The sequence below is a fragment of the Gouania willdenowi genome, chromosome 18 (assembly GCF_900634775.1).
Source record: "Gouania willdenowi chromosome 18, fGouWil2.1, whole genome shotgun sequence".
Taxonomy (NCBI): Eukaryota; Metazoa; Chordata; class Actinopteri; order Blenniiformes; family Gobiesocidae; genus Gouania; species Gouania willdenowi.
Window position 1 is genome coordinate 13,239,389 of NC_041061.1, and position 23,459 is coordinate 13,262,847.

The 23,459-nt window shown below is 36.3% G+C and overlaps 1 protein-coding gene across 49 annotated transcripts in view; it reads left to right on the forward strand.

Moving 5' to 3' along the window:
* The window catches only part of LOC114480326 (receptor-type tyrosine-protein phosphatase delta), a 486,676-nt gene that overhangs the window by 196,157 nt on the left and 267,060 nt on the right, over positions 1-23,459 (forward strand). For all 49 annotated transcript variants that reach the window (XM_028474351.1, XM_028474374.1, XM_028474368.1 and 46 more), the window contains exon 7: positions 4,772-4,815. The gene's annotated coding sequence lies outside the window, so the exon portion shown is untranslated. The remainder of the gene's footprint in view (positions 1-4,771; positions 4,816-23,459) is intronic.

Here is a 23,459-nt window from a genome sequence, read left to right on the forward strand (position 1 = left end):
ACCCCACATCAATTTGCTTCTTTCCAATCTGAATGCAAATAACAGCACATTTTTGTTGACATGTTTATGGTTATCTCTGTATCTGCTCACGCTCCGCCCGCTGCACCTAAATGTGCTGATGTTACTCAGCTAATGAGATTGAAAAGGCTAAACTATTGCTCACATGTGACCAGCTTGGTGGCCAACCAGTGTTGCACACACATACAGTTAATACATACAGCATAGCAGGGGTGGAGCAGCCATTTTTAAAGTGAGGGTGTTCTAAGGTTAGGGCAACCATCGACTCCCAATTTAGTTTATTTAATAAATTTATTAAAACCATGATAAAGCTGTTATTAAGTCAGTTATACTCAACATGTGGCTCTTTAGGTCTTAATTTTAATTTTTATTCCCCCAGAAAACCTTAAAGGGATCCTCCTCTGTGTACAAATGTGGCCTAAAACCTAAAAAAATGTGTTTTGTTAGGCATAGATCTTTTAATAAAGATGTTTCAAAGGTTTTAGGCCACATTTGTAAAAACAGTGGAGGATCCCTTTAAAATGACTTTTTAACCCATTTTTACCTTTTTCTTTGGCCATTTTGTAACTTCCTTTGTCCTATTTTTGCCTTTTAAATTTATTTATTTTTTTCAGATTTTAGCTTCCTTTTTCCAATAAATATCCTTTTTTCCTCATTTTTGTCAAGTTCTTTTTTACACTTTTATCCAATGTTTGCCACTTTTTGTCCTAGTAAGCTACCTTTTACCCAATAAATAACTCTTGTTTCCTTTTTTCCCTACATTTTGCCTCTTTTTGATCCACATTTTTGCCCTTTTTCACTATTGTTTGCAACATTCTGCTCATTTAAGCTACCCTTTGCCATTAAATACCACCTGTTTCCTCTTTTTTTATCAATTTTTTGCCACTCCTGACTGCATTTGGCCCATTTTAGTCACTTTTACCTCTTTTCATGCCACATTTTTGCCACTTTTGGACCATTTTTTGCCACCTGTTACCCATTTTTTTTGTCATTTTACTTACACATTATTCATCGCTGTTAACTGTTTACCTTCGTCAAATAGCTGGCTGTGATTGGCTTGATCACTATTTAGCCAATCTTATTGGACCAATACGTTTTCAACAATAAATCCTTCTGTAAAAAGTGAGGGGGATTAAATGTTGTTTTTATGAGAGTGGGGGTGTCGCATCCCCTATGGGTGAGACACGCCTGCACATATATAAATATATATACAGTATACATTTGCTCATACCTACAACTCCTCCCCCCAGTCACTTGTGTATGCATTGGGTTGATAAGTACTGCGGTTCATTTTCCCCATGGCAAAGCACAGTAAAAAAAAAAAAAAAAACTGGGGAGTAATAATTGCTTTGGGGGTGCGGTTGGGAGGAGGCAAGACGAAGAAGGCTAAATATGCTTGATTGCCTCCTAAGCTTTGGTGCTGTGTAATGAAATATGGCTGCAGCAGGCAGGAGCTCCCATGCGATAGCTTTCTTGTCACTTTTTTTTTTCCCCTCTCGCGGGTTTTATTTTTTTTCTCCCCCTCTCCCTCTGTGTCTTTTCACTCCACTGTTCAGTCATTTTCATCTTTTGCCCACACATTGGCTTTGTCACAGAACGAAAGCCCCATCAAAGCGTGCATTACTTCTGAACACTTATCGCGAGCTATAACGCAATAATTGAAGCCACCGAGTACAGTCTAATTGAGCATTCCTCGCAACATCAAAAACGACAGACACCCCAATATTCTTCTGTTCTACAGTTTCATTTACAGATTCATTAGCATAAGCAGACAGCCGAGAGAGGTCTCAGATAGCAGGGGAACTCGGTGAAATGCACGAGGAAATCCGCTTCTCAGGGACTGATGATCAATTTTCTTCCTTAACTTCATATTTCGAGTGACAAATCTAAATCTAAAACCAATTACTGACCATATTTCTTACCGAGCCCACCACTTTCTTGTTATGGGCACAACATCCTGTACGGTAAATAGACACAAATAATGGATAACACCTTATTTAGTAACACACTATTCATCCACCCACATCTCTTTATTGTTGTCCATAAAGACAATTTCTGCACATACTTTTTATACTTCTATAACTATTGCTATTCACTGCAGTCGCTTTATAACTAGGGTCTTTTTTATTTATTTTTTGTTGCATAAGCATTTGTTTTTAACTATTGGTACATGGTGGTCAGTTTTTCATCAAATTTAAGTAAAATATTTCCCATTCATATCAGACAGTCATGAATAGAATCTTAAAATAGTTTAAACAAATATCATTTGACACCTATTATGATTTACCCAGTTTTTGAAATTTGAGAGCAAGTTTCAGTTTGACCTCGAACTGACCATAGTTAAGGAAATGGTAAATGGTAAATGCCATTATGTGTATAACATGTACTGTACATAATGAAATAATGTCCCCAAGTTCTCCCATTAAGCCCTTAAAAAGAATAAATAGACTAAAAAAATAGTATAAAATAATCACAATAGAAAATCAAATACAATAGAAGCGTTGGATAAAAGCGTCTGCTAAAATAAATTGTAAAATAAATAAATTTATTAAAATTAATAATTTAAAAAAATGTATTTGTAATTAAAAAGCATTGTTTTATTCAAAGTATATTAAAACAATATTATTTTGTTGCAAATAGCTACAAATATTCAAGTTTATTATTTCAAACACTGAAGTTCCTATTTTTTTTACACCCCAGGGTGGACTGAAAACAGATGTAATAATAGCTTAAGATTAATAACAAATGATGTTAAAAACAAATGCTACCTCTGTAAAGTCACACGAGTCTGGATTAGCCTCAGTAATGAAGTGGCGTAGCTGTCATTGTGACACCATTTAGAAATGTTTGATACCAACAAACAGCTCTGTCACACTGGAAAGCACACACCCACTCCCTCTGTTCACCTTTAACTTCATCGTATACTGAGCAGCGGGATAATGTATCCCCTCCCTAACTCCTTTTCCCTTGTATCCCCCCCCACACACACACACACCCTTTCTTATTATATTTTTCCCCTACCTTACCTGTCCATAGGTAGCGCTGGTCACAGTCACATGGAATACACATAAACATGCAATAAATAAAACACGCAGATTGAACTACACGTAATGTAAACAGATACAGACATGGAAAACATATGTGTTGCATCCCACACAGCCCCCACAATAATGCTGAGAACATAATGACTCAGATTAAGGCTAATTCACCACACTGTTGCTTAAGAATACTTTATCCCTGACTCGTTATTGTTCTCAATAAAACCTCCCATTTACAGTATGATTAAGTCCCCAGGTTTTTACGAGGGGAGCAGCCTCTCCTAATGCACTTACTTAGAAAAAATAGGAACAAATTAATGCCTCGGACAATCTTCCTGGTGTGTTTTTAAATTAACTTTAGTTCCCTTCACTTTTTCTTTTGCCTAATTTTTGGTGCTGCTTAAAGGAAAAACAAGTAATTACATTTGTGTTTATAATCTAAGCTGATCAGTAACGGTGGTCTAGAAAGAGGAAAAAAAAAAGTAACGGTGGTCTAGTCGTACTCTATTTACCATGTGATAGTCTTTTATGTACTTTTTGAATTAAAATGTGGGTCTTTGTGTTGGCTTTTCGTTTTCAACACAGTGTCATTGAGTGACTGAATGAAGTACAAGCTTTTAATCAGATGTGTTACTCTCAACTCAACTTTATTTATATAGCGCAAATTACAACAAAGTCATCTCACTGCGCTAAACAAAATATAAAATACTCAATTAAAATAAAAGTTACTAGTTACTTCCACCCTCCCATGTTTATTTTTGCTAATAAATCTTGCCACGGTTCCCTTGCAGACAGTAAACATCTCGTGTATAAACTTAAAAAAGGAAGAGACCAAATCTTGCACGATTTGAACTTAATTTTATTTTCCGCAAAGGCATCTGTAGAAATTAACAGTTTTGTCAAAATGTACAATTGTCGGGTCAATGTTATGTCATTTCTCTTCTTTGTTTATTTTGGTATTTATCTTTATTTGTTAAATTTGTACGTTCCCAATTACTGTATTGCATTTTTGTCCATACTGGATAATAAATTATTAATCTGTGTGACAGCGAAAACAAAAAGGAAACCTTGCATAAAGTACTTTCTGTATTGTATGATTCTGAAAAAAAAATGAATACATGTACAATCGTGTTTTTTTTTTTTTTTTAATAAAATAACACCAATAAATTCAATTCAAAATAATAAAAATATTTTAGTATAACTACATTTATGAACTCTAAAACTGAGAAAATAACCGGCATTCGATACTGTTTTGGCGACGTACATTACGTTTAATCTGACTGGTCGGCTATGATGTAATGCATTGGATTGCTGTCTGGTAATTTCATTTTTATGTGGTTTCACAATGTCCGTTGATCATTTTATAACAAAAATAATGATTTTCTGGTTTAGAAATGTAACAAATTACTCTTTTTTTAAATTGCATTTAAGTACAAGTAAAACTACTATTTATTTAGAAATTACCCATAGAAGCGACTCAGTTACTGGAACGCAAGTACTCGTCATCCATTACTTTCACCTCTGCTTTTAATAAGCGAACTACACTTAACTTCCTTAACAGGTGTGTGCGTGCGTGTGTGTGTGTGTGTGTGTGTGTGTGTGTGTGTGTGTTATTCTTTGTATTACATAAAACAAAAGGAAAAAGCATGTGTTTTGCGAGAAAGAGACAGGTTAATTAAAAACACTCATCCCTCTGTTCTTTCTCATTCACGCAGTTCTCTCACCTGAGATGTCAACCACAGGATGAGGCCTGCGGCAGGTAAGAAACGAGAAGAATGTCTGATGAGAACACCCTGACCTTTGTTTGGCACCGTTTCCTCGAACATCTTTACACACGTTAAAAAAAAAAAAAAAAAAAAAAATCACTCACGGAACATGTTTTTCCGATTGTTCTCCAATTTATCAGCCCACGTTGTCTGCTGATTTTTGCTCTTTTCCTTATCAATCATTGTTGGGAAAGAGAAATTGCTCCATTTTGAGTGCACGAGACAAGCCAGAGAGACCATGTCAACCGATATCAAATCAAGCGCTAAGCCAAATCTTCACTCTGGCTCAATCCCTTCTATATCTGCTGACCTGCAACAGGCGGGGTAAACGGACTATATCTGGCATCCTAAACCTTTTTTAAATGACTGAGAGAGTGAGGGAGATTGACTGGCACTGATGGGACCAGGCCAACACCGTGCGTTGCTGCTGTGCTGCACCGGCTTCAGGAGCCTGATTGATAGAGTGTGATGAGACTGTCACTGAGCAAGGAGAGCAGCAGAGAGATAGGAAAGGTGGAGGGAGGGTACGGGGGGCTGACCAGAGGAGAGAGATAAAGAAAATAAATTTGAGAACATGTGAAGGATGAAGTAAGGGGATGGAGTGAGTGGATGGAATGTACTTCGGACACATGAAGGATGGGTAGGAAGAAGGTCTGAGAGGGTCTGTCAAAGGGGGATCAGATACCCCAGGGCGGATAGCTTTGCTTATATGCAGGTTAGGATTTCTACAGATGGAATCAGTTCATTTGATGCTGAATATTAAAGTTAAGACAAAAATAGTGAAAATATGTAAGGTGGAGGAAATAGATATTGTAAATATAGTGTTCGGGAGGCAAGCTGAGCAAAACTACTGCACCCACATTTTCATTGTTTCCATTGACTTAGGTCTTTATGAAGAAACAAACGCAAAACATAATATTTAAATAGTCAAATTTTACACTTCCTGTGTAAAACATACACATAATATTAATAGAGTGGCTCTTTACCGTGTGCTTTACACCCAGGACAACCAGTTTTAGCTTCTTTCCTTTCGCAACACTTTAAACATTTAATCGACAGATAAGTTCAACTACTGTTTACTGTTTAACATTATAAGGAGCTCATAATCGAGAAAAAAAAAAAAAAGAATAACCAATTCTGCTATTTGATCAAATAAATTCAGTGATCATTCTGACTAAGATGTTTTATTGTGTGCCTCCACAAGTTGGAGGGGGGATATAGGTTTGAGCTCCGTCCATCCGAGTTAAAGGGGACAGCTTTATTCAGAAACTGTTTAGGATAGGATAACCAAATTCAGTGTGTGGCTTCAGGTTATCAATACCTTGATGGAGTTCGAAAATGAGAAGTGCGCAATTATTTTTCCGGAGTTATTGCCCTTGTTCCTTTTTTTGGACTCTGTTTGTGGTATCTTGAAAGGGGACAGTTTTTCTTAGAAATCGTTTAACATGGGATAACCACATTTGGTGTGTGGCTTCAGGGTATCAATACCTTGATGGAGTTCGAAAGTGAGAAGTGCGCAATTATTTTTTCCGGAGTTATTGCCCTTGTCGTTTTCTTTACTCTGTTCGAGGTATCTTCAAAGGGGACATCTAACTTCTCAGATTTAGGACATTTATTAAAAGGCTGTGAGTTATAATGACAACCAATCTGGTGGGGGATGTTGATGACTGTCTTCTTGTTATTATATTATTCCTGAGACAAATTTAAATGTAGGAGTACATTGTTATGTTTTTTAAGTGTACATGAGCAGAGGGTACATGGCTTTAGGTTAAAGGTCTGAAGGGGTACAGGACTGGAAACCACTGGCCTCCAGAGATTAGTTGATCATTGTTGCTAAAGTAGCACAACAGCATGTTTCAGTAGAGTAACTGTTTTAAAAACACAGCAAAATAATGTAACCCAACAATACAAGATCACATTTATAAAAGTTTGAATATGTTACTTCATGACATAAAAAGAAAGTTGATTTTTATGCTCAGCCAACATGATTTGATGAGTTTATTTGATGATTTCTGAGATCTTGTGAGAGATCAATGTTCTTCCATTCAGAGACAGTCTGGTTGTACACTTGAGTAAATCACCTTCATGCTCAACATCTCCATTTTACGGTTGCGTAATTCTTGACAAATTGAAAAGTACTCACACACTTTTGTACATAACTAGATTGTGTATATTGAACCTGTCTATAGAAACCAAAATTAACTGTGGCTAAATGTTTAAAACGCGCCACATTTTGCATGTAAAACTATCGTTGACTTGACACATATACACGTTTATAAACTGATCATTTAATACCCAGCTGGGATTCCTCATCAGTTTACCGCAACTGGAGTATGTCCAATGTCTTTCACTTTTTATTGACAAAGCACTATTTGCTGTTAATTTATTGTTTACAGTAGGTTATTATCAGGAATGATTAAGGACATAATATTTGATCCAACTGCCTCATGCTTGCTGTGGATAAAATATGGACTGTGTTGAAGCCGTTTTCAGGGAGTTCCACAGTTAGTGATTTCAGACTCAATAAAAGGCCCAGTGTTTTACTTTTATCCTTGCCTGAGGACAGAAAGCTGACTCACCAGAATACCAAAGTTATTATTAGTGCCTCACATGTGTGGAAAACCAGTGTGTGTGTGTGTGTGTGTATCAGTGAGAGAGTTTAGAGTCCTTGCAGCGCTGCCCTGTGCATGTCGGAGCAGCATGAGGATCTTATCTGCTACCTGCCAGACCCTGAGCAGGGCCCCGATGGCCCCCTGCGCCTCCCCTCCCTCCCTCCCTCCCCCCCGTCAGGCTGGGCTTCCCACTATTCTGCTACAGGCGAGGCAAGGCGAGGCGGCCAGGTGAAATGAGCAATTCCCATTCAGGGACACAAAGACTGGCCCTGTGAAATGGCTGCTCACTTTGGCAGATCAATGCACTCTGCTTTCCTCATGTGCTGCTGCTGAGTGATAGCCACTGAGAAAAGTGGGGTGTGGGGGGTGCACATGGGTACAGAGAAAAAGAAGTGAAGGCTTTGTATTGGGGTGTGTACATATGTGTGTGCGCGCGTTTGATGGAATAACAGTGTTCGCAGGACATTTAACATTTGCTCTGATTGAGAGCAGCTGGAGGAAAATCAGATTATTTGCATAAAATCAACAAACAAAAAAAAAGCTACATTTCTGTTTATCTTTTGGAGGAATATTCAGAATATTTTTTTTCAATGTAGAGATATCAACATTGATTTATTAGAAATAATGAGCCCATTCTTTATTAACCAAATATGTTTACAGACAAAACACATATTTGGTGTGTTGCAATAGATCCTGCAACAACTAGTGTTTTTATGTTATATTTCTGCACTAACAATCGGACGACATTAGCCATAAAGTGTAATATTGGTTGACATCGGTAATGGTTTTTTGCCACTGATAGTGAAAAACCAAAATGTGCATTTGGTTTTTTTCATCACTAAAGTTAAAGAAGTATTTTTAGTTTGCATAGAGTGAGGCATCACTTTAAAAGTAGTCAGAACCTGTTATTTACATTTGGGGGGGGGGCACGGGTCTATATTAATATCTGAAATCGGACATTTAGTGCCGGATAATGCTGGTAAAAAGCTAAAATTGAACATATCTAATAAGATTATTATTATCATTTATTTATTATTTTAGTTCTTGTCCTTGTTGTAGAAGAGATTAAAAGAGGAATAAAACAAATAAAACATAATTTAGAGCTGGACCATATTAGACCAATTTTTTTTTTTTTTTTTGTAGAAATAAATTTAAATAAGATAAAAAATAAATAAATAAAAAACAAACAAACATTAAAAGCTGTTGCCTCACTACAAAATTGTAAATTCATCTATTCACAGGATACTTTTTTTTGGTTTATTCACTTGTTTTTTTCTTTGAACAAGATAAAAAAAAAAAAAAAAGAATTAAAAAAATGTAATTAAAAATTGCCAATATACAATTAAACAATTCAATGACGGCCTTTACATAATGGGAGACGTCAGACTCAAACCTAAAGATAAAAAAACAAAACCATAACATAATTCCATTGTCTTAATAAAATACTATTTTAAAACGGTCATTCATCCAGAATGGGATGTTTTTTCTTGTTGTTTTTTGAGATCATACATTAAAAAAACACTGTATTTTCTGTACAAGCAAGCACTTGTTTTGAGTGTTTTTGACAAAACTCTTTAGGACACATTGAAATGCATCCAAACACATTTTCACCACGTATGTATATATTAGCCTTTTTGTTTTTTAGACCCATAATCCATCATCCCATTTCTATACCAACATTTCCCCTTCTCTCTGCTGACTCTGGTCTCTTGGCATCAATAAAGTCTGAGTTGGGAAAATAAAGTCAGACCAATACAGACTCGACAGCAATAAAGAGGACGTGATTATATGGTCAGAAATAAGGAAAAAGGGAGCCGGGGGGGGGTAGAGAAGAAGATTATCAGCTTTGATGGCACCCAACATTTTCAAGTGAGAAAGTCTCTCCGTGTGCACTTTTGGACCGAGGCAGGTGTGAAAGCTTGGAATTCTGGTCATCAGCTGTCAGGCCAGTAATGAACAGTGTTTACTGGTAATACTGCGCGCCTCCACATTTCAGTGTGTGAAATGTCAAAGTGTCCATTTTCTTCGAGCTAGTCAGAGGGCTACACTGTCAGGGCTTTGGCTGTAAACAATAGAAAAAGAGAAGGCAGACAGCAACATGGAGCTTTTTTTTCCCCTCTCTTTCACCCATTACAGTCAGAGTGAGAGTGAAAGAGGGATAGCGTGTCAAGCCTTAGAAAATAGAAAGCTTGCAAAGGGGAGGGGAAAAAAAAAAAGCGTAGTTTTTTTTTCTCAAATGGGCTCCATTTGACGAACATATAATGATAGCTATTAACCAAAACTGAGCGAAGAAAAGCCGCAGAGGCTCGAGGAAGGCATACAAAGAAACGGAGAGATCGAGCGAAAGCTACGAGATAGACAAGCACTGAGAGCCACCTGCTGTTGCATCACCTTCTATAATAACAGTGTTGACATTCAGATGCAAAAGCTCTGGCGATGGGAGCTCGCTGAGGCAGCAGCCGCCATTCAACGCAGGAGAACAACAGGACACATTAGCAAGTGTCAGGACATTGTGTGACACGTGCTCAAAAACCACTTGACCTTATGGCCTCCACACAAGTGGCCGTACATTTAGAGCGTGTGCATGCAATCACAGCCATGTGACTCATGAAATGAGCTGATTTGTGTTCAGTTAAGTCTAATGGCTTATTCATATACGCCATTTATGCACAAAAATAGATGCATCATTTCAGAAAATCTACCTATCATTTCAACCGCTTCTATGCAGGCTACCGAGTTCCTCCAGTAGAGGGCAGATCAGGGGGGGCGACCGTGGCTCAAGTGGTAGTGGGTCGTCTTCTGATCGAGAGGTTGGGGGTTGGTGATAAAGCGCTATATAAAATAAAGTCCATTTACCATTTACCATCAGAATTGGTGATTTATGGTAAAAAAAAAAAAACGATGGCAACAAGGAATTATTTTTTTTTTATAATAAACAGAGCTTCACTGCTTGATATGTATTTATATGCTTGTCAAAAATAAATAAATATATATTGGGTGTGTACTGCCATAAATCTGACGATACAATACAAATCACAATTTGCATGTCACGATGCGATATATCACACTATCAATGGTTACCAATTTCATCTTTACAACTACAAAATGCTATGAAATTTAAAACTTGTGAGAACAAATAAATGGTAACTAAATGTAATCCAATTACCAGTATAAAACAGCAAGTGGTGTGTTTATCAAACTGTAAAATTATATTTAAAAGAAAAACAAAGGTTTAGCTTTTGCTTTGACAACAGATTCTGATTCTGTGAAATTCTATAAATAAAGAAATATAAAACACAAACATCTATACAAGATCCCAGTGTGTTTTATGAAAAAGTGCTCTCAACTTCCAAGCTAAAATGCATTATGGAGGTGGTTAACAAGGTCTGATGTGGTTCACTGACACCGAGTGACCGGGAGTGTACGTGCTATGCATATGTTTTTCTGTTGAAAAACATAATAAAAAATTAAATAAAAATCTATTTGAACATTTTTCGTATCAATATGACAAACGTTGTATTGCAATACAATGCAGAAACATTTTTTTTTACACTATTAATATATATAAAACAAACAGTTGTTGGACAAAAGATACCAAAATCCTATATTATAACTATACAGTAAATGTAATTGAATTGGTTTCCCCAAGGTTTGCAGCTTATGTGGAGCCCTGTATCCCAAATATAATATTAGTTGGAACTAGTGTTGTAGTATTCGAGACCGGTCTTGAGACCAAATTTTAAAGGTCTCGGTCTCAGAAGCATTTTGACTCGATCTTGTCTCGGACTCGGGCTGCCCGGACACGGGATTTTCCCTCAAGACCGTTCGAGACCAGCACTAATTCCTGCTATTTTAAAATGTATTTATAATGTGATAACAAGTAGAAGAACGGGACTAAACAATCCTTTATCCATTTTTTTAAATCCACCCCGTATAATGACCGCAACCTTCCTAAATGTGACCGAGTGACGTGCGTGACACACACACACACACACACAAGCAGGAGAGAGAGGCGGGAGCTAAACATGTCCGCTAACTTGTTGGTTGTGAAATTTGGTTTCACGAACCACAAAGAAAACATTTGTAAAAGCAAAGAGGAAACACACTGCGGTGTGTAGGTGACCAGCCATGTTATTTCTTGGCAGAAATGCTTTTAAACACTTGCTGACATAAAAATCTTGTTTTCAAATATGTAGAATAATTGTGAATTTATCAGTAGCAGAAGTAGTTTTAATATTTTAGTTAATTTTTTGCAGGGACCTTTTTTGTCCGTGAGATGTATTTAAAAGAAACTAAAATAAAGAGAGAATGTTATTTAAGTGTCGAACCTTGTCATAATTTTATTTATTTTTTTATATTTTTTAAATTAAAATAAAAAAAAATTATGGTCTTGGTCTCGGTCTCGGCTCCCGAAGGTCTTGATCTTGTCTTGGTCTCGATGCATTCTGGTCTCGGGCAAGTCTTGGTCTCGGATAGTGTGGTCTTGAACACTAGTTGGAACTCCTAAACTGTACATACATAGGTAATGTCACACTGAATATTAATGGAAAAAAACGTTTTTTTTAATGTTTTTTGTGGGGTTTTCTGTTGTTTTTTGTGCTGTGGGTTTTTTTTTTGTGTTTTCAATTCCATAAAATCCAGTCAATTATACACCATTACATTTGTCCTGTCATTGCATTTCCAATACCTAGTTAAGCATCAGTCAAAAAAAGGTTCAGATAATTTGCTGGCAAATTCCTTCTTGACTCTGTCAAACACCCAACTTGGCCCCAAAGGGCCCATCAATCAAAGTCGGACCCAGCAGCTGATATTCTCGTCAGCAATGCACATATTTCAGTCCTTTTTCAAGTGTGGGCAGTCGTCTTTTGACTTGAGGTGATTGGAGCACAAACGTTTTATGTGTGAACTCAATGGGCTTTGAAGGACTGCAGGTATCAGCAAATCCTTCACTAGGGTCAATATGCATTATGGTGGAAGAAATTGTCAATAACCTCTTTTAGAAAAATGTTTCTTTGTTAAGCTGCAGCTTGTTCTGATGGCATCTGACTTTTTTTTCCAATAAGGATGATTTTTAACATCTTATCCAATGATTGTTAAGATGAGGTTTAGTTTATTCAGACAATGTTTTTCAGGACATTTTTTATCTCCTGAAATGTTTCAACTGTCAACTGCCAGTCTTCTTCAAAAGAGTTCTGCTGATTGCCTTTGATGATTCCTTTGAAATTTCAATTGACTTCCATGTAATAGTTCCAGCTAACCCATTGTTCATTTTGTGGGTTTTTTTCATAGTATGTTAAGTTGAGGTTTCTTTTATTCAGACAAGGTTTTTCAGATTTTTTTTTATCTCCTAACATGTTTCAACTGTCAACTGCCAGTCTTCGTCAGAGGAGTTCTGCTTATCGCTTTTAATGATTCCTTTGAAGTTTCACTTGACTTCCGTGTAACTGTTCCAGCGACATTCATTTTCCCTTCTTTTTTGATAATATGTTAAGTTTAGGTTTTGTTTATTCCGTCATGGTTTTTTCAGGAATTGTTTTATCTCCTGACATGTTTCAACTGCCAGTCTTTGTCAGAGGAGTTCTGCTTATTGCCTTTGATGGTTCCTTTGAAATTTCACGTAATAGATTAATTTAGTCTTCTTTTTGAATAGTATGATAAGTTGAGGTTTCGTTCATTCAGACAAGGTTTTTGAGGAATTTTTTTATCTCCTGACATGTTTCGACTGTCAATTGCCAGTTCTTTGTCAGTGGAGTTTTGCTGATCACCTTTGATGGTTCCTTTGAAGTTTCACTTGACTTCCATTTAATAGTTCCAGCGAGATTACATTTTTTGAATAGTATGTTAAGCTGAGGTTTTGTTTATTTGGACAATCTTTTTTAGGAAATGCATAGCTCCTGACATGTTTCAACTGTCAACTGCCAGTCTTCGTCAGAGGAGTTCTGCTGATCACCTTTGAAGTTTGTTGAAGTTGAGGTTTTGTTTATTCAGACAAGTTTTTTCAGGATTTTTTTTTTTATCTCCTGACATGTTTTGACTGTACACTATGTCACTATTTATCAGATGAGTTGATCGCCTTTGATTGTGCCTTTGAAGTTTCACTTGACTTCCATGTAATAGTTCCAGCGAGATGTGAGAATAAACGAAAACCTCAACCTTACATACTATTCAAAAAGAAGAAAAAAATCAATCTCACTGGAGCGTTTCCAAAAATTTAATTGATGGCATGTTTACAAATATTGCACTTAGGAAAGGAACAGGCAGAGTTGTTCCGACTGCGTTAAATCATTCAAAGAACCTCACTGTTATCACATTGTTTTTTTAACGTAATCATCTTTAACTAAATGTCCTTGGCTTCTTTCCCAATGCGGGACTGTGAATCCATCAGTGTTGTAGTTAAATGGAAATTTGCGATTGTCAAATCATTGAACATTACATCCCATCAACATGCACTTTATGAAACACGGAGGAATCGTCTCCATCATAAAACCGCTCTTCTTTATTGAGCTGCATGACACGTTCCTTTAGTGTGAAAATGTGAATTTTACTATGCAACGCAAGCTATCACCATTTTATCATCATCGTACTTTTTGAATTGAATTAAGAGATATGATATCTGCACCACGATCAGTTTGTGCTGGGACTTTTAAAAGCCGAAACATCTTACTGATATCTTTTGATTATGTGATGAAGAGCTATATTCCACATCTTCATCTTTTGGTACATTTTCTTGTTTTTTTTTTTTTTTTTGCTGGCTCTTAACTTGCAGTTGACAGCACAATTCATATAATTAAGGCTAACAGTGGGACACTTGAAGCTCTGCTATTGACATTAATGACCAGGCCCTTTGACTATGTGTCGAGAGATGCAGAGTTAATAACCCCCTGAGCACTTGAGCTCCGGGTCCTTGACATGATTGGTCTATTCAATCCCACCATGATCATTCCTTGTTTTTGCCCTCTTCTCGCTTTTTCTCCTTCTGGGCATGTTGGATTATTATTTTTTTCCCCGTGCCTGATTTTGTTTTGGGTGCAGTCGTGGTGTACACATGGTATAAAGTGAACAGCTTTTTGTCAAATTAAAACCGATGATACTTTTGGTCAGATACAACCCAAGAGCAAAAACACAAATATTTGCCTACTCTCACTCCTAAATAACTAAAAATCTGAAAATTAATAAAGCTACAAAATACACGGAAGAAATCACGAATTTTAGTTGTTAAACAATATATTTGCTTTATCTTTATCTCCGCCGTGGAGGTAACATTTTCACCGGCAGTTATTTTTTGTTTGCATATTAGCTAAATATTTAGTTTCACCTGTGACATTTATATTTAACATTTAAAATTTAAATTTAAGATTTAGATTCAGATTTAACATTTAAGATTTGCATTTAACAATTGGATTTAACACTTACATGTAGATTTAACATTTAGATTTAACATTTACCATTCAAATTTAGATTTAACATGCAGATTTAACATTTAGATTTAGATTTGACATAGAGATTAAATTTCCTACAAAGGCTATTATTTGGAGGATATTTAGTGCTTGGTGGATAAATAAATATCTTAGTTCCATGCCAAACTAGGCTCTTTTCTCAGCCAGTTTTTGGCCTATGATCTATATATTTCACGCGAGTCTTCTAAACATTGCATTGTCGCACATTTCTCCAACACATTTTTTTTTTTCCCCTAACCCCTGCACTGCAATAAACATATAATTATGATTTAATATTTTGCTAACCATGAACAAATACTCAGAATGCATATTGTTTGTGTGGTAGACACATGAGACCCACACAAGCGAGAATTAACATACAAACTGAACATGGATGAATGGATGGATGGATGGATGGATATGTGGGCATTGAATTACAAAAAAAGAAAATGAGCTAAGATGAGCATGAGTGACTTCATTTCCTTTTTCCATTTTTTATTTGAAAGTCAGATTTGGAACATAACAGATCCCTGAATATTGTGACTAACAGCTTCTATGAGTTCATATGCTAATGCACATCACTGAAATGTGGGAATGGGAATGTGTGCTAAATGAAATAAAGGAAAAGGGTGCTGGTAAATGTAATTCTGAAAGCCTATAATCACTACAGTATTAACCGTCTTGGATCTGTACTTCTTCATTCAGATGTTCTCATTTGTATCCACACCTGTGTCATTCACAGCCTTTACATCTTAACCTAATTTCATGGTCTGTAGGTTTGGATGGATGGCTCCGCTGTAACTTTTTTAGACTGAGGAGAAGACGGTGGGCGCACGTGTGTGAGCGCGCGTGTGTGTCTACCTTCACAAAAACACAATTGTGGGTGAGCAAAAGTGTGGGAGGGAAGATGTGCTGCTACAATAGCATAGATTTTGTAGTCACAGTCAGATATTAACCTTTTAACCTTGTACTTTTTCCGCGAACAAAAATCCATTAAGCTTCTCTGCATAGCTGACGATGAATTAGGGTTTTACAGACTTTCACCACAGCATGACTGGCTGATCAGCGTTAAGCATATTTTATGATAATGCACTTCAATTACAGTCAAAAAAAAGTGAATTCAGAAGTGTAAGTAAAGGGGGCTCGATGCTGGGCTCAGTCACACCACATGCCAGAGGTGAAAGCAATGGATTACAAGTACTCACATTACTGTAATTGAGTTGCTCTTACTTCTTGTACTTGTACTTCTTTGAGTATATTTCTAAATCATTTTTTAAAATAAGTAAAGAAATTTGTTACATTTCTAAACCCATTCATTACTGAGTAAATTATAATTTTTTAGGGCCCAAGCACTTTGTTTTTCATTATTATTATTGATATTATCCTTCTAATATAGGACGTTTTTGAAGGCCTAAAACATGGTCAAATTCTCATGAAAATTTTAATGCATATTAGGACAGGGGAAAACTTTGATATTGGGGGAATTGTACATGTGACTGGCAAAATGACACAATAGCAGCACCTTGAAAATTGGCCTTTAGTGGAGTTAATACAATTCGTTTCACGTACAGCTACACAATTTGTTACACATGTGTATCACGACAAGACCAACAAAATTGCCATATCAACTCTTTACCCAAAATGCAACAGGAAGCCACCATTTTGAATGAACTGTGAGAATTTTGTTTTTTTCAAGATACCTTTTAACATTCAGGGTAACAAAACACCTCAAATTTGGCCAGTATACACAACAGGGCTGTGTGATGAAAAGTTTCCAAAAAGTTCTGCATTCACACGGCAACGTTTTCAAAGCGATCTCTGTTTATATGATAAGGTGGGAAGCGTTTTCAAAAACTTCCACTCTGGAGCCAGTTTTCAAGCACCAAAAAAGCCATTGCTGTATAAATGGATTGCCTTAATGTAAAACATTTGTGTTTTCACTAGACAGCTTGAACACCCTGTAGCTGGCCACCTTTGATGAGGATGTCTAGTGTATAAAAGCCTTCCCATATCTCAGACACAGCTCCTACGCCACTCTCAAATTGTAAACTTCATCTTTTGGCACAAAGGACAATTTAACACCACGCCCCGTGTTTAATAAATCTGAAAACACTCTTGTGGTTTCTACCTATTGTTGTTACCCACATGGCACTGCTTTTAGAGTTTATACATTTAGCTAAACTGTTCCCCCTGTTCACAGCCACCACCATTATAGCCACACTTGTCACCATACTGGCTGGATTACACAACATAATAAGCACAATATACTCTACAACCTCACATCTCACCCTCACTGCAAAACAGTCTATTCTTCCCCACCATTTCTATTTCCTGCCTTGAGTCTCTTCTCCCTGCTCCCTTTCTCCTCCCCTTTCCCCTTCCCCTCCACTTAGGTGTAACACTGCTCTCTCTTTTTTATATCCTCCCTCTAATAAAAGTTTTCTTACCCTTCCTTAGGGAGGGCTGGTGATGGTCACAATTAAGCAATAAAATAAATCAATGTATTTTATTGCAATAACAAAATATGCATTGCTGTCTCATAATGATTGCACTTCCTGTGGTGTTGACCTTTGACAGCATGTGCAGACAAGTAAAAAAAAAAAAAAAGAAAATACATTTAGCTAAACTAAGCCTGGTTTATTTTATTTTTTTAATCAAATTCATTGGTGTTATTTTGTTTAAAAACTGATTTGTACATTTTGTGCAAGGTTTTGTATCTTCTTTTTAAGTTTATATATGAGACGTTTACTATATGCAAGGGAACCATGGCAACAATAAACATGGGGGTGAAAGTAACTCGTAACTTTTACTTTGAGTACTATTTAATCAAACTAATTTTTACTTGCACTTGACTAGTTTATGTATGACTTGTACTTGTCCAGTTTAAATCAACAAACAATACTTCTACTTGAGTAGGATGTATCAATCAATCAATCTTTTATTTGTATCGCGCCAAAACCAATGGTATCTCAAGCAGTCTTAAGGACGGACTCTTCATTTTATGGATACACACATATGCATATATACGTATATACACATACATATGTATCCCACACCCAACATGAATTCATCATGGCAGAAAATATATAAGTACTCTTTACACCTCTGCCAAATGTGTCTTCCCATTTTGAACTGGGCAACAGATGAGCCAAGCTGGGAAAGCAAGAAAATGTCATCAACATTCTTTCTTTCTTTCTTTCGCTTCAGTATTTCATAGTGTGACAGCTTATTTAGTCAAACCAGCCATTACACCAATTATGCTGAAGGGAAATCGATTCCAATAAAGCTCTCTGCTGGGACAAACAATCAAATGATCAAAGTGACTGGATGTTCTGCTGGGGACAAGCACTAGTTTTCATTTGTACTTTTTAATTTAGTTTACACTCTATTCAAGTCCCGACATAGCGAGTGAGGCGAGCGCTTAGAATAGAGGAATGAAAAGAACAAATAGATACAATATCTTGCCTGACGGTGACGCTTTTAAATAAATGTTGTCTCCAAAGATTTATCTAAAAAAAAAAAAAAAAAAGAGAATTATACCAATTTTTTTTAACACATTAGCAATGATTTATCAAAAAAAATACTCATATTTTAATTATATTCGCCCCAATTGTAATAAATAAAAAATAAATCAATTGAAAGAGTTTTTCTTCAGATTCATGTGAACACTTTGTACGAATATTTAAAAAAAAAATGTATTTATTTTTTTTACTTGTGGCCAAAATAATTAAATATTTAAAAAAATAATCCCACTTTTGTTGCACTTATTGAATTATTTCCTTACCTTTGATGTAGTTAATTTTCTGTCATTGGACTATTGAAATATATGAAATGGAAAAGAACAAAGCATAAAATGCAAGTGAAAACACTGGCTCTAAGCTCATTTTAATTACTCTGGTATCTTACTGACACTGAAATGGTTCAAACCTCACTGAAATGTAAGGCATTATGAAGAATATTAAAATAATAATGATTATGCTAATGACTCCCTTTTTTATATTGATAATTCAACAATGGATTTATACTTTGATGGAAATAGCATCATTTCATGTAGGCTGTAAGTACATATAATTACAGATATTATTATAATTCCAGCCTGTATCATAATTCAGTCGTCTATTGTGCCGAGCCAAGCCCACAGTTCTACGGTATTATTGTAGTCAGAAAAAGCTATAACTTTAACTCAAATGGGCACATGCAAAGTGGTCCCGCACGGTTCCCTTTCATCCCGTCTGATGCCTGGTGCTGCTCATTGTCCGTCTCAGGCGTTTGCATAGATCTCCTCTGTGTCCAAACCACCCAAGTCATTTCCTGGAGCCTGCTGCGACTGTCAAGCTCCACAGACCATGAAAGTCGTACATGTGATGCCTGAAATTACCTCATCGCACAATGCCACAGAATCCAATATTAGTGCAGTCGCAGCTATTCCTGTAAGGGGTGCGCAAAGAAAGCTGGCCAAAGCTTTAAAGGCCAGGCTTTTGCCAGCAAACGTCATGGGAGCTGTTTTATATTCTAAAGGCAAAATAAATCCATATTTCAGTTTGTGGGTAGAAATTTGTTTGATTTATTGTGTCAATGACATCCAGAACATTTAGCAGTTTGAGGCACGTAGTTTGGGAGAATAAATGAAGAGTGAAGAAATAAGAATTAAAACATTAGTCATTTCTATGCAGTTTGAGCCATCAGATTTAATTAACCCTCCTATTATCATTGGGGTCAATTTGACCCCATACAATGTTTATCATTCAAAAATTAATAGTTGACTATTTTTTTTTGGCTTCATATTTCATGACTTTTGCTAATTTAATGATTGATTAAGCATACAATTATCATGTTGGTTTGTTTTTCAATGTTCTGAATACGCAAATGGCTGCTCCGGTGTGTTGATGTGTCTCCTTTCACTGCAACTACCTAGTCAAATTCCTCGTGTTGTTCTAAACTGTACCTGGTCAATAAAGCTGATTCTGATTCTGATATTGCAAGCATTGGTGTTCCTCTGGGGCAGGGGTGTCAAACTCCAGTCCACAAGGGCCGGGTTCCTGAGACTTTTAGATGTGTCCCTACTCAAACACTCCTGGTGGAGACCAATGTGTTGTGATCAAGTGCTGCAGAATTCATTTGATTCAGGTGTGTTGGAGCAGGGACACATCTAAAAGTCTGAGGAATCCCTCGAGGACTGGAGTTCGACACCTGTGCTCTGGGGTCAATTTGACCTCTCTCTCTCTCTCTCTCTCTAAATTGTCCTCAAGGAAAAGCTCTACTATCAATGACGATTTGGAACAGCTCTTTCACAGTGAAAGTGACATAGAGGAGAATGTGTCTGAAACGTTATAGTGAATAACCCCAAATGTGTTGCAAAAAAACGAAATAAAATAATTAAATAAATCTATTTATTGGGGGGGGGGTGTCACCAACATTAATCAATATTAGGGGTGTTGAAAAAAAAAATGATTCGCCGTTGCATGATTCTCGGATCGATTCAAAATGCATCCATCAATTTTTTTTTTATTAAAAAAAAAATATATATATATATATATATACATTCTGTGAGAGTCATGAATGTGTTGTACACCCCACACGACAAAAGATTTAGATGACAGAAGGTTCATACTCTTGTGGGTATTAATGTTGTCAGTAAATAAAATATAAATTCATTCTAATTTAAAAGTTTGGCCTGATGGTGTCCGTGCAGCACAGATCATATCAAAACCACAACCAATAGGATTCATACTTTTGTGGTCAATAATACTTATTGATAATTTCAAGATTAAATAATGTTAATTGAAAAGTTTGGCCTGATGGTGGCGCTAGAGAATATTTGAGGATAATAGGAGGGTTAAAGACAAGAGTCTGGAGGAAACCCAAATCTGTGTGGGACAATTAAAGAAGTGTACCGTCGTCACTTAGCCTGCTAATACACGGTGTGATATTAATTACAGTTTGTAAACAATACACTCGGCTCGGATTATTAGACGCACTCGGCATCCTCCGTTTGTGATTGGTAAGTCTCACAAGTGATTATGTGGTGCGACTAGGACAGCTGTGCAAGATGAGTTCATTGGCATGTTTAATTAATTGCACTTGAGATAATTATTCAATCATTACTTTGATTAATTTTCTGCATCCTAGATAATGCATCACATGTCAGCTTGGTGTCAATAGTGGCGAATGCCACGGTTGACAGAGACAACATTTTTAGAATCTATTTATTTTCTTTTTTTCTTTTTGCTGGAGAAAGTTTGCCTTCGATGAGATTTATTATTTTGACTCGACGGAGAATGTCAACAATAAGGGTGTAAGAAAATAAGGATTTGGTCAGGTGATATATCGCAATATTTCACTGTGCAATTATCCTATTGATTCAAAAAAAAAATTCAAATCGATTTTTTAATCATGTTTTTCAAGAAAAACATAAAGCACAACACATAAATGAACTGTTACTATGTGACCTTGTTAAGCTACCTCACTACTCAATGCATTTTAGCTTAGAAGTTGATTGCACTTTATTTTTAATAAAACATACTGGGCACTTTTATAGATTTATGAATGAATTTAGGAACTTAACAGAATCACAATCTATTGTCGGGGATACAATTTAACTTTTTTGTAAAATGTTATTTGACAGTTTGATAAATATACCACTTGTTTTTGATACTGGTGCTTGTTACATTTACTTGTTCTCGCAAGTTAATAAATTAAAAAATAAAAAAAAACAACAAAATAAATTATATTTTATACTTTTGTACTCGAAAAGGTGAAATTTGTCTTTACAGTATTGATGTATTGTATTGTTTAGTATTAGGATATAATTCGTTGTATCATATCGTGATATGCAAATTGTATCGTACCGCCACATTGATTGCAATGTACACCCCTTGTCAACAATAACTCGAAGGTAAATTGTTAACATTATTCTGACAGAAAAAAAAGTCATTATTTAGACCAATGGTTTCTTCCTTGTTCACTTAAACGTTTTTGCTGCACCCACTCAGCACTGTGCTTGAAACATGCTTATTCTTCACCCCCTCAGATATGTAAGCTAGTGGCATCATCCAACTGAAGGAAAGCCAAGCAAATCTTTGGTGAGAGATCTTGTCAAACTGATTAATTCCCACCCTGGGCCTTAGGCTTCTGGACCATTTTTTTTTTTTTTTTCCTGTCATGCTGCTTTGCCAGGCTCCTTCATGATAATACCCCAAAGATAAAATTAATTGTGCAGGGAGATGTGGGATGGGGAGTATCTAAAAGGACCTTGAGCAACACAAGAAGCTCTCTTTTTTTCCCTTGCCACTGCTCTGCATGTGAAAAAACAGAAACAATCAAAGCGTCAGGAGCATGACACATTGCGCCAACGATTGCTTGACTTGGTTGGGAAGTTTCTGGAAATAGGAATCACTGACAGAGATGTAAGGAGACAGAATAAAGCCATGTTTAATGTTATTTTGCTCAGAATTCCCTTTCTCGAATTAGGATCAAAGTTGATATCCAGAGTTTAACAGCAGACCACATTGTTTTTTTCTTTCCCTGACTGACTTGTTGTGCATCTGCAATTTGTATGGGCATGTAAGTCTTTTTATTAACAATGACATTAGTGGAGACAATACTGAACAGAAGATGAGACTGCTCCTTTAGGATGGTGTTTCAATGTTATTCTATTTAGAAAACAAAAGAAAAAAGCTCCATATTACAGGCTTGGTAGAATACTCAACAAAACCAGGATAAAAAACAATTTTGCTAGTAAATATTTCCAGAAAGCCAAAGCCAAAAGGAACATTTTTGTTCTCTGTATCCCGTTTGCTAGAAATCAGAAAAAAACAATGGCTACATTTACATGAGAGATTTAGTGTAATTCAGAATAAAAATTAAATAATCTTTAAAAAGATTAAAACTGACCTTGTAAACACCTAATTCGGAATGAAAATGGCCATTATGAAATAAACTTAAATCTGAAGTGGCTGTTTTTTTCTGATTTGAATTCCGAATTGAATAATTCCTCGGACTTGTGAAAGTTCATTCCGCTTTAAATTAATTTGGGTCAATCTGCACATGCTCGTCCTGTCACGATGACATAATCCAAGATGGCCGCCTGACGCAAGGGGTTGACTCGAGCTGAGACTATTTACTGTATTTAATAAGAGCCTTAGAAGCTGTGGATATAATGAAAAGAGACGTTCATGGACTTATTACACACACTCGGACATCAGCAAACGAAACAGGCTTCATCGAGGGACATGAAGTCCCACGCTAGGACACATAGCTTCACAAATGTTGTGCGGGTTGTTCGAAAGTTCTCTGTTGCATTAATTGTTGGCTTAGATTGGCCAAAGTACGGTCGTTTGCCTTCCTTCTCCTGCTCAGCTGACAAAAGTGAAACAGTGTGTTATTGTCGAGTTGCTGCTACAAAATTACAAAATAAAAGTGAAAATAGCCCCTGTTATATATGGTCTTTTATGTTGTAGTGAAAAAGAAAAGTTTTTTGTGATCTTTTTTTTCCTGATAGACGTGATACGTCACATTCGCCCCCGTCCAATCAGAACCCTTCCCAACTCCAGACCTAAAGCAGAATTGAATAAAGGCAATTATTTTCCA